This window comes from Canis aureus, chromosome 10 (assembly GCF_053574225.1).
Source record: "Canis aureus isolate CA01 chromosome 10, VMU_Caureus_v.1.0, whole genome shotgun sequence".
NCBI classification, from domain to species: domain Eukaryota; kingdom Metazoa; phylum Chordata; class Mammalia; order Carnivora; family Canidae; genus Canis; species Canis aureus.
The window spans coordinates 62,579,749-62,592,893 of record NC_135620.1 but is presented as its reverse complement, the minus strand read 5'-3'; positions in this window follow the sequence as shown (position 1 = coordinate 62,592,893).

Sequence of the window (13,145 nt, the reverse complement as noted above, 5' to 3'; positions counted from 1 at the left end):
TTATCCGTAAAAATGTCTTTATCAATCCTCTTAATTTATAGCTTGGTTGGGTATAAAATTCTACATTAGAAATCATTTTTCCCCATATTTTTAAAGGTAATGCTTCATTGCTTTATAGCTTCTCGTAAAATATGTATGCCACTCTCCTGAGTTTTTGGTATGTGACTTGTTTCTCTCTGGAAGCTTTTGTGTTTTTCTCATTTTTCCTGATTTTCTGAAATTTCAGTAATATGCCTTGGAATAAGTTTTTTTTTTCATCCATTATTTCAGTAGACCCTCTCATCTAGAAACTCTTAAATTATGAAAAATTTATTGTTTCATGACCTTTGTCTATAAACTTGTATTTGGAGTGAGACAAAAGAAATGAAAACTATATGAGTATGGGTAGGTCTTGGTAAGTAATGGGATTTACTGTAATGTGATCTGACTGGACTGTGAGTGGACCTCCCTCACTTCAACTATTATTGTCTGTCAGTTATTTCTCTTATCTAGTGAGATTCCCCTGCAAAGAAACTTTCAGTGTCCCATCTATGAGGTATAATCTTTGTTGCCAGGTTCCTAAAGTTGAGGAGATGAGGCCAGAGATCTCAATATTCAGTAGTATCTTTCAGGAATATATTAATTAGCATAGGCTAATTTGTTTCTACAAATTAACACTAAAGTGTATTATGACTCATTTTTTTATAAGAATCAAGTGAGTTTTGCTAGTTTGCAAGTAGCTCTTCTATGCTGATGAATTAAGGGCACAGCTTCTTTCACTTTGTGGTTTTGCCATCCCCTGGAACCTCATCATTAATTGCTTCTAGCCAGCAGAAAGGTAGAACTTTCAAGAATAATTTCTAAAAGGAAAATGCTTACAAGATAGGAGTAAAATTCACAGCTATAACTTAGAGATAGATGAACATTAAATGATACTAGGTGCCTAAGACAATCTCCTATTTAATTTCTCACAGGCTTTCACTATCCTCAAAATGCTGTAGGTTAAGCTTTATCTCCCTTTATAAGTGAGAAACATAAGACTCATTAACGTCTCCCAATTCACTGCTATTAAGTGGCTCAGCCAGGGTTTAAAGGCAGATTGTGAAATAAATTCAGTCTACCATTTATTTTAATTAATTTTTAATTTTTTCTTTATTGTTTTTTTTTTTTTAATTTCATCGTGATAAGTGTACTCTTTAACCCCTATCACCTATTTCACCCATCTCCCCATCCACTTCTCTGGTAATCATCAGTTTTTCTCTATTGTTAAGAGTCTGTCTCATCTCTCTCTTTTTTCCTTTGCTCGTTATTTTGTTTCTTAAATTCCTCATATGAGTGAAGCTCTATGGTATTTTCTTTTTCTGACTTATTTCAGTTAGCATTATCCTTTTAGCTCCATCCATTGTCATTGCAAATGGCAAGGTTCCATTCTTTTTTATGACTAAATAATATTCCATTACATATATATTCCATTATATATATATATATATATATATATATATATATATATATACACACACACACACACACACATACCACATCTTCTTTATCCATCTATCAATGGACACTTGGGCTGCTTCCACAATTTGTCTATTGTAAATAATGTTGCCAAAACATAAGGTGCATGTATCCCTTTGAATTAATGTTTTTATATTTTGGGAGGCTAATACACCCCCAGGTGTGTGATTACTAGGTTGTAGAGTAGTTCTGTTTCTAAGTTTTTGAGGAAACTTCGTACTGTTTTCTACATTGGCTGCACCAGTTTGCATTCCTACCAACAGTGAAAGACGGTTCCTTTTACCCCACACCTTTGCCAACAGTTGTTTCTTGTGTTTTTGATTTTAGTCATTCTAACAGATGTAAGGTGATATCTCATTGTGGTTTAGATTTGAATTTCCCTCGTGATGAGTGATGTTGAGCAACTTTTCATGTGTCTGTAGGCTATCTGGGTGTCTGGAGAAATGCCTTCTGCTCATCTTTTGATTGGAGTATTTGTTTTTAGGGTGTTAATTTGTATGGGTTCTTAATATATTTTGGATTACTAACCCTTTATTGGATATGTTATTCCCAAGTATCTTCTCCCATTCAGTAGGTTGCCTTTTAGTTTTGTTGATTATTTCATTTGCTAAAAGCTTTTTATTTTGATGTAGTCCCAGTAGTTTATTTTTGCTTCTATTTCCCTTAACTCAGGGGACCTACCTAGAGAAATGTTGCTATGGCCAATGTCAGAGAATTACTGCCTATTCTCTCTTCAAGGGTCTTTATCGTTTCTGCTCTCACGTGTAGGTCTTTAATCCACTGAGTTATTTTTGTGTATGATGAAAGAAAATGGTCCAGCTTCATTCTTCTCATGTGACTGTCCAGTTTTCCCAACACCATTTGTTGATGAGACTCCTTTTCTCATTGTATATTCTTTCATCCTTTGTTGACTATTAATTGACCATGTAATTGTGGATTTATTTCTGTATTTGTATCCTTTTTTAAAAATCTATGTGCCTATTCTTATGCCAATACCATTCTGTTTTAATTACTACTGTTTTGTAATATAACTTGAAATCTTCAATTGGGATACCTTCAGTTTTGTTTTTGGTTTTCAAGATTTCTTTGGTTATTCAGGTCCTTTGTGGTTCCATACAAATTTTAGGATTGTTTGTTCCAGTTATGTAAAAAAATGCTGTTAGTATTTTGATAGGGATTGCATTCAAATCTGTAAACTGCTTTGGGTAACGTGGACATTTTTTGTTTTTAAAGATTTTATTTATTTATTCATGAGAGACACACACATACAGAGCGGCAGAGACACAGGCAGAGGGAGAAGCAGGCTCCATGTACAAAGCCCCATGTGGGACTCAATCCCAGGACTTTGGGATCACCCACTGAGCCAAAGGCAGACACTCAACCACTGAGCCACCCAGGCGTTCTTAACATAGACATTTTAACAATATTTTTGTTCTTTCAATCCTTGAGCTTGAAATGTCTTTCCATTTCTTTGTATTATACTGAATTTCTTTCATTAGTATTTTATAGTTTTCAGAGTACAAGTCTTTCACCTCTTTAGTTATGTTTATTCCTAGATATTTTTTTGGTACAATTTTAAATGGGAATGTTTTCTTAATTTCACTTTATAATGCTTCATTATTAGTGTATAGGAGTGTAACATATATCTGTACATTGATTTTGTGTCTTGTCCCTTTACTGTATTCATTTATAGTTCTAGTAATTTTTTTGGTAGAGTCTTTAGGGTTTTTTTATGGATAGTATCATGTCAATGCAAATAATGGGAATTTTACTTCTTCTTTATCAATTTGGATGGCTTTTATTTGTTTTAGTTGTTCAATTGCTGTGGCCCAGACTTCTAGTTCTATGCTGAATCAAATAGTGAGAGTAGACATTCTTGTCTTGTTCCTGACCTGATGGAAAAAGCTCTCAGTTTTTCCCCATTACAGATGATGTGAGCTTTTTTCATAAGTGGCATTTATTATGTTGGATATGTTCCCTTTAAGCCTAGTTTGTTGAGAGGTTTTTTTTTAATAATGAATAGATGTTGTAGTTTGTCAAATGCTTTTTCTACGTCTGTTGAAATGATCATATAGTTTTTATCCTTTCTCGTATAGATGTGATGTATCGCATTGATGGTGTTTTTTTTTTAATTTATTTTTTATTGGTGTTCAGTTTACCAACATACAGAATAACCCCCAGTGCCCGTCGCCCATTCACTCCCACCCCCCGCCTTCCTCCCCTTCTACCACCCCTAGTTCGTTTCCCAGAGTTAGCAGTGTTTACATTCTGTCTCCCTTTCTGATATTTCCCACACATTTCTTCTCCCTTCCCTTATATTCCCTTTCACTATTATTTATATTCCCCAAATGAATGAGAACATATAACGTTTGTTCTTCTCCGACTGACTTACTTCACTCAGCGCATTGATGGTGTTTTGCAAATATTGAACTACCCTTGCATCCAGGGAATAAATCCCACTTGATCATGGTATATGATTGTTTTAATGTATTGTTGGATTCAGTTTGCTCATACTTTGTTGAAGATTTTTTTCATCTGTATTCATGAGAAATACTGTCCTGTAGTACTATTTTTTTTATGGTGTCTTTAACTAGTTTTGGTCATGGTGATACTAGTCTCATAGAATGAATTTGTAAGTTTTCCTTCCTCTTCTATATTTTGGAGTAGGTTGAAAAGAATAGCATTAACTCTTCTTTTGGTATTTGGTAGAATTCACCTGTGAAGCTGTCTAGTCCTGAACTTTTGTTTTTTGGGAGTTTTTTGATTGCTGATTCAATTTTATTGCTGGTAATTAGTCTGTTCAAATTTTCGGTGTCTTCCTACTTTAGTTTTGGTAGGTTATGTATTTCTAGGAATTTGTCCATTTCACCTGAGGTGTCCAATTTGTTAGCATGTAGGTTTTCATAATATTCTTTTATAATTGTTTGTATTTCTGTGGTGTTGATTGTCATTTCTCCTCTTTCATTAGTGATTTCATGCATTTGGGTCTTCTTGTTCTCTCTCTTTTCATGTGTCTGGCTAGAGATTTTTCAATTTTGTTGACCTTTTCAAAGAACCAGCTCTTGATTTTATCAATCTGTTCTATAGTTTTTTGGTTTGTGTGTGTGTGTGTGTGTATGAGTGTGTGTTTTAGCGTCCATATCATTTATGTCTGTTCTAATCTTTATTATTTCCTTCCTTTTGCTGGATTTGGTGTCTGTTTATTTTTCTTTTTCTAACTCTGTTATGTGTAATGTTAAGTTGTTTATTTGAGATTTTTCTTCTTAAATTAGGCCTGTATCGTTATAAACTTCCATCTTAGAACTATTTTTGCTGCATCCCGGAGATTTTGGACTGTTGTATTGTCATTTTCATTTGTTTCCATGTAATTTTTAAATAACTTCTTTCATTTCTTGGCTGACTCATTCATTGTTTGGTAGTATATTATTTAACTTCTGAAGCATTGCTGTCAGATAAGATCTATGGTATGACTTTGAATTTTTGAATTTATTGAGGTTACTATTTATTTATTTTAAATAACTTATTTTTTTAAAGATTTTATTTATTTATTCATGAGAGATACAGAGAGAGAGAGAGAGAGAGAGGCAGAGATACAGGCAGAGGGAGGGAGAAGCAGGCTTCATGCAGGAAGCCTGACATGGGACTCGATCCCAGGTCTCCAGGATCATGACCTGGACTGAAGGCGGTGCTAAACAGCTGAGCCTCCTGGGCTGCCCACCATTTATTTTTTAAAGATTTATTTATTCATTTGAAAGAGAGAGTGTGAGCAGGGGGAAGGGCAGAGAGAGAAGGAGAGAGAGAATCTCAAGCAGATTCCCCACTAAGCATGGAACTTGAAGGGGGCCTTGAACTCATGACCCTGAGATCATGCTGAGATCATGAGCTGAGCCAAAGATCAAGAGTTGGCCACTCAACCTACTGAGCCACCCAGGCATCTCAGTACAAAAGTATATTTAATGTATCTGTAATATATCCACACCTTAAAGAAAATAATAAAATGAACAGTTGTGCTCCTGCCATGAAACTTGGGGAATAAAATATTTCCAGCAACGTAGAAGCTCATGTTATTTCCTAGTACCATTTTCTCTATAACACCCTCCCTGATCTCCCTGAATTAACTATGATCTCGAATTTTGTGTTAATCATTACATTGATATCATTAAAATTTACATTTGTAAATAATACTACACAAAATATTATTTTCATTTGTCTATTTTAGACTTTCTTTAGATCAGATTATATTTATTATTTTGTTACATGATTCTTAGCTTTAACTTTAGGCTTTTGAAAATCACATTAATATAGTTGTAGTAAAAATTGATTTTTCTGCTCTTTACTATTCGATACCTTTTTTTCCCTTTTTAAAATTTATTCATGAGGGATACACAGAGAGAGGCAGAGACATAGGCAGAAGGAGAAGTAGACGCTTTGTGTGGAACCCAATGCAGGACTCGATCCCAGGACCCCAGGATCACGCCCTGAGCCTAAGGCAGAAGCTGAGCCACTCAGCCACCCAGGCATCCCATTATTCTATATCTTAATTTATTTATCCATTTGACTTTATGGACAAAGCTGTTTTTCTTTGTAGAAGTCTCTTGATTCCAATGGAAGTATTTTTTTCAGAACAGGCATTCTAAACCTTTCTGTATCTTAAAACCCTTTGGAAATCTTCTGAGTCTATACTTTCCAGATATTTTGAAATGTATAACAAATGAATAGGGTTACCAAGAAAATAAATTACAAAGAAACGAATACAAAGAAAACAAACTTAGAAAATGTTAAATGTCACTTATATCTCAGAAAAGCTGGAAAACAAAAGCAAATCTTCAAAAAGAAATAGATATAGTTCTCTATTAGGGTACTAAATAGCAAGATTTCTCAGTAGACATGAGATATAATTTTGAATTAGTGATAAGCATATAAGAAATTTAGATCTGTTAAGGAATTTGACAATATCTATGATTTTTATTGGTTACCAAGTCTCCAATCTTGCTAATAATAATATAATACAAAAAATACTGTAATTTGTTGCTTACATTCATATTAAAAGGAAATGCTTATTTTTAGTTAGAAGTTGGTGACATTAAAGGTGCAACTTTTTTTTTTAAATCCATGTTATCGGGCCTTCTGAACTCTATTCCTAAACCCCTTGGGAGATCTGTATATTGGAGATTATGAACCACTGATCTAATTTATATACCTAGGAGTGAAATTGCTGGATCATAAAATATTAATATAGTTAGCTTTACTATACAATGCCAAATTGTCTTACAAATTTATGCCCTTAACCACAGTGAATAAAGTTTTTCAGACCAGTTTTTAATTATTGCTCATTTGATTTAATTAGTATAAAGATGCATTTTTGCATCTCATGTAACAAATAGCTATTAGTTAAAGAGGAAATTATATGAGGTGGCAAAGGTATCAGTCCACTTGATGGTATTCCTTCATGGTTCTGTTCAAAGGTCAGGCTAGTGAAGATCTGAGAAGGAAGCAAGAGAGGTAGAACCAATGCTGTCCCAACTGAGTTCAAAGGCAGTGACTGACTACATATAAACTCTAGATGCATGCTTGTATTTGGGTGACATTTCATGGGTTAAGTACTTTTCTTAGTACTGTTATATTCTTAGGCCACTAGATGGTGGTATAGACTACTTTTAAATCTCAAAGTATGCTATTTTTGTTGTAATTTTTGAGTTTTGTACCTGAAGCTGTAGGTTTGGAGTTAATTTACAATTCTTTTTTTTTTTTTTCCATAGGATTATATATTGAGGGGAAGACTTTTGTAAAGATGAATTACTATCTTTTGTTAATTGCTTTATTATTAATATAAATAAATGATAAAATATCAATTAAATTTTTAAAATGTCCCTTAACAAGTATCCTGCTCATATCAGTGAATATTGTTAAGCACCTCGTATTTGTTGAGCATTGGTTTAGATTCTGTGGGGAAGAAGAAAGACTGGATGCCTCTTCTTGAGTTTGTCAACATGTCTTGATATTTCTGTATTAGCCTCTTTTGCTGCTATTCTTAGAATAAGTAGCAGGAAAGATTTGTGAGTAGCTCAATATTAAATCTAGTATGAATTTATTTAATGTTTCTATTGGTAAAATGTGAGTTTAAGATATATCCATTATACCCATTTATAGATATATTAGTGAACTTTATGTTTTACATTTGAAAGTGACTTCTAATATCAATGATATTTTAAAACCTTATTAATAAGTGCAATGATTTTCTAAAATAGGGTTTGTAAGTCTATTGGTTTGAATAATCCTGTGCCTCACAGCTGTAGTTGGAGAGAAATGTTATGAAGGAAGTATTTATGGACCTTTTGCTATATGTTTTGGGTTTTTATTACTAAATATGGCTGGTTTCTTTCATTGGTATACACTGAAACGTCTTTTAGCTTTAGGTACTTGTGGCACTTAGTTTGTGACATGTCTTTTTTCGTGAAGTTCCTTTTCCAAGTGAATACCCATTATCTAGTGCTCTCCAATGTATTTCTCTGCCTCCACAAGTTGCCATATATACTTACAGGTTGAATAATTAATTTACTTTTTGATCTGTTTTGGCTTTGCTTGACTACTATTGATTGTTTTTGCAGAATCTTTATAATTTTTTATGTTTTATTTATCCTCAATATTATACTAAGGGCCAGAGCATTAATGCAAAGGTCTTGTAGGCTGTGTCCAAACACTGGGGGCCTATTTTCTCATCTGTCCATTGTTAAGTCTTTCAGGATATGGTTTAGGATTTTCCCAAAGTCACTGTATGATCTAAGTTTAAATGTCCCTCTGTCTCTTATGGAGGTTGACAGACACATAGTTTCCGGGAAATTAGCACTATTCATATTGAAATTCCCTCCAAAAAACATCCTAAGTTGACTTCTCAAGATAGCCTAATAGTGTTCCTGGAAACAGGCTTACTATTCAAGATGATTTTCTTTCTATATAAACACACTAGATATTAAAAAATACACTCCCCAGTTTTTCTACTAGCTTGAAGTCATCTGAAGCTCCAACGCAGCACAAAATAAAAACTGAAAATAGTGAAAAGTTAAAACTTAACAGTCTGCCTCAGTATACGTTTTATTTCATGGTGTTTTTTTAAATTAATAATGGTCCTGAGCCTGTAATTATCTTGGAATGAGACGTGCTGGTAGATTTCATGTTACTAGAGTGTCCTTTATGAGACTCTAGCTCTAGTGGGAGCTAGAGCCTCTGGATTGCTTATTCCTCATTCCTATTTAGCTTCTCTTCTCATTTTTAAAGAGATTTTAGTAAGTATTTACTTAAAATTTTCTAGTCATGTATCCCATCCCTATTCCTCTTTCAGGGAATGTCCGTGATACCTGTTGCCCAGATATGAAAACATCAGATTCTTTTTTAAAAATATATTTTATTTATTTATTTGACAGAGCATGAGCGGGACTGAGGGGCAGAGGCAGAGGGAGAAGGAGAAGGAGACTGTCCACTGAGCAGGGAGACAGCAGGGCTGGCTTGATCCCAGGACCCTGGGATCATGATCTGAGCTGAAGGTAGCTGCTTAAGTGACTGAGCCACCCAGGAGCCCCAAGAACATTAGATTCTGATGAGTGTTATATCACATAGGAGCTGTCATGTATGTTATGCTTTCTATTGAAATCTTTATTACTCTCTTCATTTCATTTTGTGACATTGATATTTTTATTTTACAGATTAAAACAAAAGCAGCAAAAAGAAACTCAAAGAAGATGCTCAATGTTAACAAAGTGATTAGTTTAGAACTTGTTCATTTTACTTGTTCTCCTATAAATCCTGGGTTCTAGGAAACTATAATGTAATTATTATTTCCCATATTGATATTTGTTTATTTTATAAATTATAACATGTTTATTTTATAAATTATGCTTTCATGAGTAACTATAAATATCTCCTTGGGAGTATAACTGTAAGTGGTATTAGTCAACTTCATACTTTTTGTAGTATTGATATACACTCACAATGGCAAACTGACAGCTATCAGTCCTAAGAGTCGGAGGACTTTCCAACCCCAATTTTATATTTTATGAAACAATTTGTTTATGGGAGAGGTTACCTTTTCTTAGTAAATATATTAGAACTAACCAGGGAAATTGCTTTGGCCTGGTAAAATTTTAAACTACTGATTCAGTCTTCACCTACCTTAAGACTTTTCCATTTCCTCTTTTTACAAATCTTTGAATTGGATTCTTAGTGTATTAATATTCAATCATTCTTATTTTCCCACTTATGTATTTAAGACTGTAAATTCCTTCATTCCACCAATTTTGATAATTGTATTATTATCATAAACTTATAAATATGTTGAAATTTCAGTCATGATTTTTTTTGACCTGTCAATTATTTAAAAGTATGTTTCAACATTTCCACATTTAAAGACATTTTTGGAGTGTCTCTTATCAATACTGATTTATTTTGTTTTATTTTATTTATTTCATCTCTACTCTCATTTCTAGTTAGTTAACACACAGTGAGTTTTATGTGTATATTATAGTGGTTCAACAATTCCATACATTACCTGGTGCTCATCATGACAAGTGCACTCCTTAATCTCCATCACCTATTTCATCCATCCCTCCATCCCCGTCTCCTGTCCTCCCCTCCGATAGCTGTCAGTTCTCTATAGTTGAATCTATTTCTTGGTTTGTCTGTTTCTGTCTTTTTTCCCCTTTGTTTGTTTTTTACCTTAAATTCTATATATGAGTGAAATCATATGGTATTTATCTTTCACTGACTAACTTATTTCACTTAGTATTATACATTTTTGCTCCATCCAAGTCATTGCAAATGGCAAGATTTCATTCTATTTTATGGGTGAATAATATTCATATATATATGAATATATACTCATGTGAATAATATTCATATTATATATTATATATAATCATATAATATGATTTTTGACATTCATATGAACAATATTCATATATTTGAACATATATATGTTATTTGTGGTATATATATGTGTGTGTACACACACATTTCCTTATCTATTCATCAGCTGATGGACATTTGTGCTGCTATATATATACATATATACATACATACACATACACACACACACACACACACACACCCCACACCTGATATCTTTATCCATTCATCTTCAGTGGGCACTTGGGCTTTTCCCATAGTTTGGCTATTGTAAATGATGCTGCCATAAACAGGGTGCATGCATCCCTCTGATTTTGTGTTTTTGTATTTTGGGGGGTAAATAACCAGTAGTATGATTACTAGATTGTAGGGTGGTTCTATTTTTGACTTTTTGTGGAACCTCCATATTGTTTTCCACATTAACTTCAACAGTTTGCATTCTTACCAAGAGCAGACAATGGTTCCTTTTTCTCCACATCCTTGCCAACACTTGTTTCTTATATTTTTTATTTTAGCCATTCTGATCAGTGTGGGGTAATACCTCATTATCGTTTAGATTTGCGTGCCCTGATGATGAGTGATGTTGAGCATCTTTTCATGTGTCTGTTGGACATCTGTATGTCTTCTTTGGAGCAATGTCTGTTCATTTCTTCTGCTTGTTTTTTTTTAATATTTTATTTATTTATTCATGAGAGACACAGAGAGGCAGAGGGAGAAGCAAGCTCCCTGTGGGGAACCTGATGTGGGACTCATCCCAGGACCCAGGATCATGTCCTGAGCTAAAGGCAGATGCTTAACCACTGAGCCACTCAGGGTTATTCTGCTTATTTTTAAATTGGATTATTTGAGTTTTGGGGGGTATTAAGTTGTATAGGTTCTTTATATATTTTGGATACTAACCCTTTATTGGATATACTATTTACAAATATATTCTCCCATTCAATAGGTTGTCATTTAGTTTTGCTGATTGTTTCCTTTGCTGTACAGATTATTTTTATATTGATGTAGTCCCAATAGCTTATTTTTGCTTTTATTTCCCTTACTCAGGAGATATATCTGGAAAGATGTTATGGCGGCCAATGTCAGAGAAATAATGTTGCAGTATGGTCATGGATTATGGTTTGAATGATATTAATTGTCTGGTATTTGTTGAAACTTGGTTCTTTTTCTAATGCATCATCAGTTTTATAAACATATTTTGTTGTATTTAAAAACATTCTTTACCGTTTGAATGCAGAGTGATACAGACACCCTTGTATGATTACTATGTTTTAAGTTGTTTGTTTAACTTAACATAATCTCTACTTAATATCTCTACAAGCCTCCTGAAAAATATGAAGGATCTTAAAATATTGATCTCTTATTTCTAACCTCCCATCATCTTCCACATTATTTATTTCATTTTTACCTTATTTTTAAGTACCCTAATTGCAAATGCAGTCTCTTATGCTCTCTCTTTCTTTTTCATTTCACTCTCTTTTACAGTGACAGTTTGGATTCACTCACATATTTACCAATTTCTTTATTTGCAATTGTTTTTTCACTCCATTTCATCTAGGCACAATTTCTTTCTTTCTTGTCTGTGGAAAAATATTTTCATTTTTTCTGAAACTGTCTTTATTTTGCCCCTCAAAAGATAGTTCAGTTTGGTACCAAATTCTAGATTTTCAGTTATTTTGCTTGAACAATTTGAAGATATATTTCATTGATTTTGGTCCTCTATTCTCGCTGATATTAGTTTTAGTCTATTAATTTTGAAGCATTTGAGAAAAATAAATGTTTTAAGATATTAAGATATAATAAGATCATTATTAAGAACAGACTTTCATTCCTGAAAAACTTCAATAAATATTTTACTTGGAAAGCATCATGGCATTCTTAGACCAATTTCCATAATTCCTTTCAGGCACTTATTTAATAATATTATATCATTCTTACTTATACACATGCTTATACATTTATTGTCTATTAATTTTAAAAAGTGATTTCCCTTCTTGTAAATATCACACATTTTAAAAATACTAATTCAAAACTATGTTTCATAAGTTTTAGATTTTGAAATTGAAGTGCACCTGGTGAATCATACTATAAAAATCTATACTGTATTGTACACACAAAAAACAGAGAGGAAGATATTCTTTTGCAGCATCTATATAGAGAAGCTTATTCTAGGGATTATCATTTTCCTTTTTATACTGTAAAAAGAAAAAAGTACATTTTGGATTTCTTAATTTCATATCTTAGAAAATGAATTTAAGGCAAATACTAATGTCATGCCTACAGAAACATAATGCAGTTTTGCACACTCTATACATCTGTACAATCATTCTTAGGACTTCTAATGATTTCACCATTATAGTAAGACAAGTAGTTTTAAAGTGTAAAATTTTCTAGAGTAATATAAACCTAAGAAATATAGAGGACAAGTACATCCTTAAAATCTGTTTTGCCTTGTGCCTTTATATAATTATTTTGGTTTTGTCTCTTTTTCACTGGAAGTTTTTAATTTTTTTGGCTTATGTTCCTGAATTTTAATCTACTGAATGAAAAATTAAGGACATTAAACACAAAGTATTTAAATTTGCAGGACACTTATTTCTTTATGAAGATGTAATTTTATTCTGAACCAAGATTAGTATGATACATAGTCCTTATAATTGTTTTGACTGGTTTGCTTTAATGGTTTCTTTCATTTGTTCAGTCACTGACTTGTACACTTAAACTATCTTTCAAAATGCTATGAAATTTAA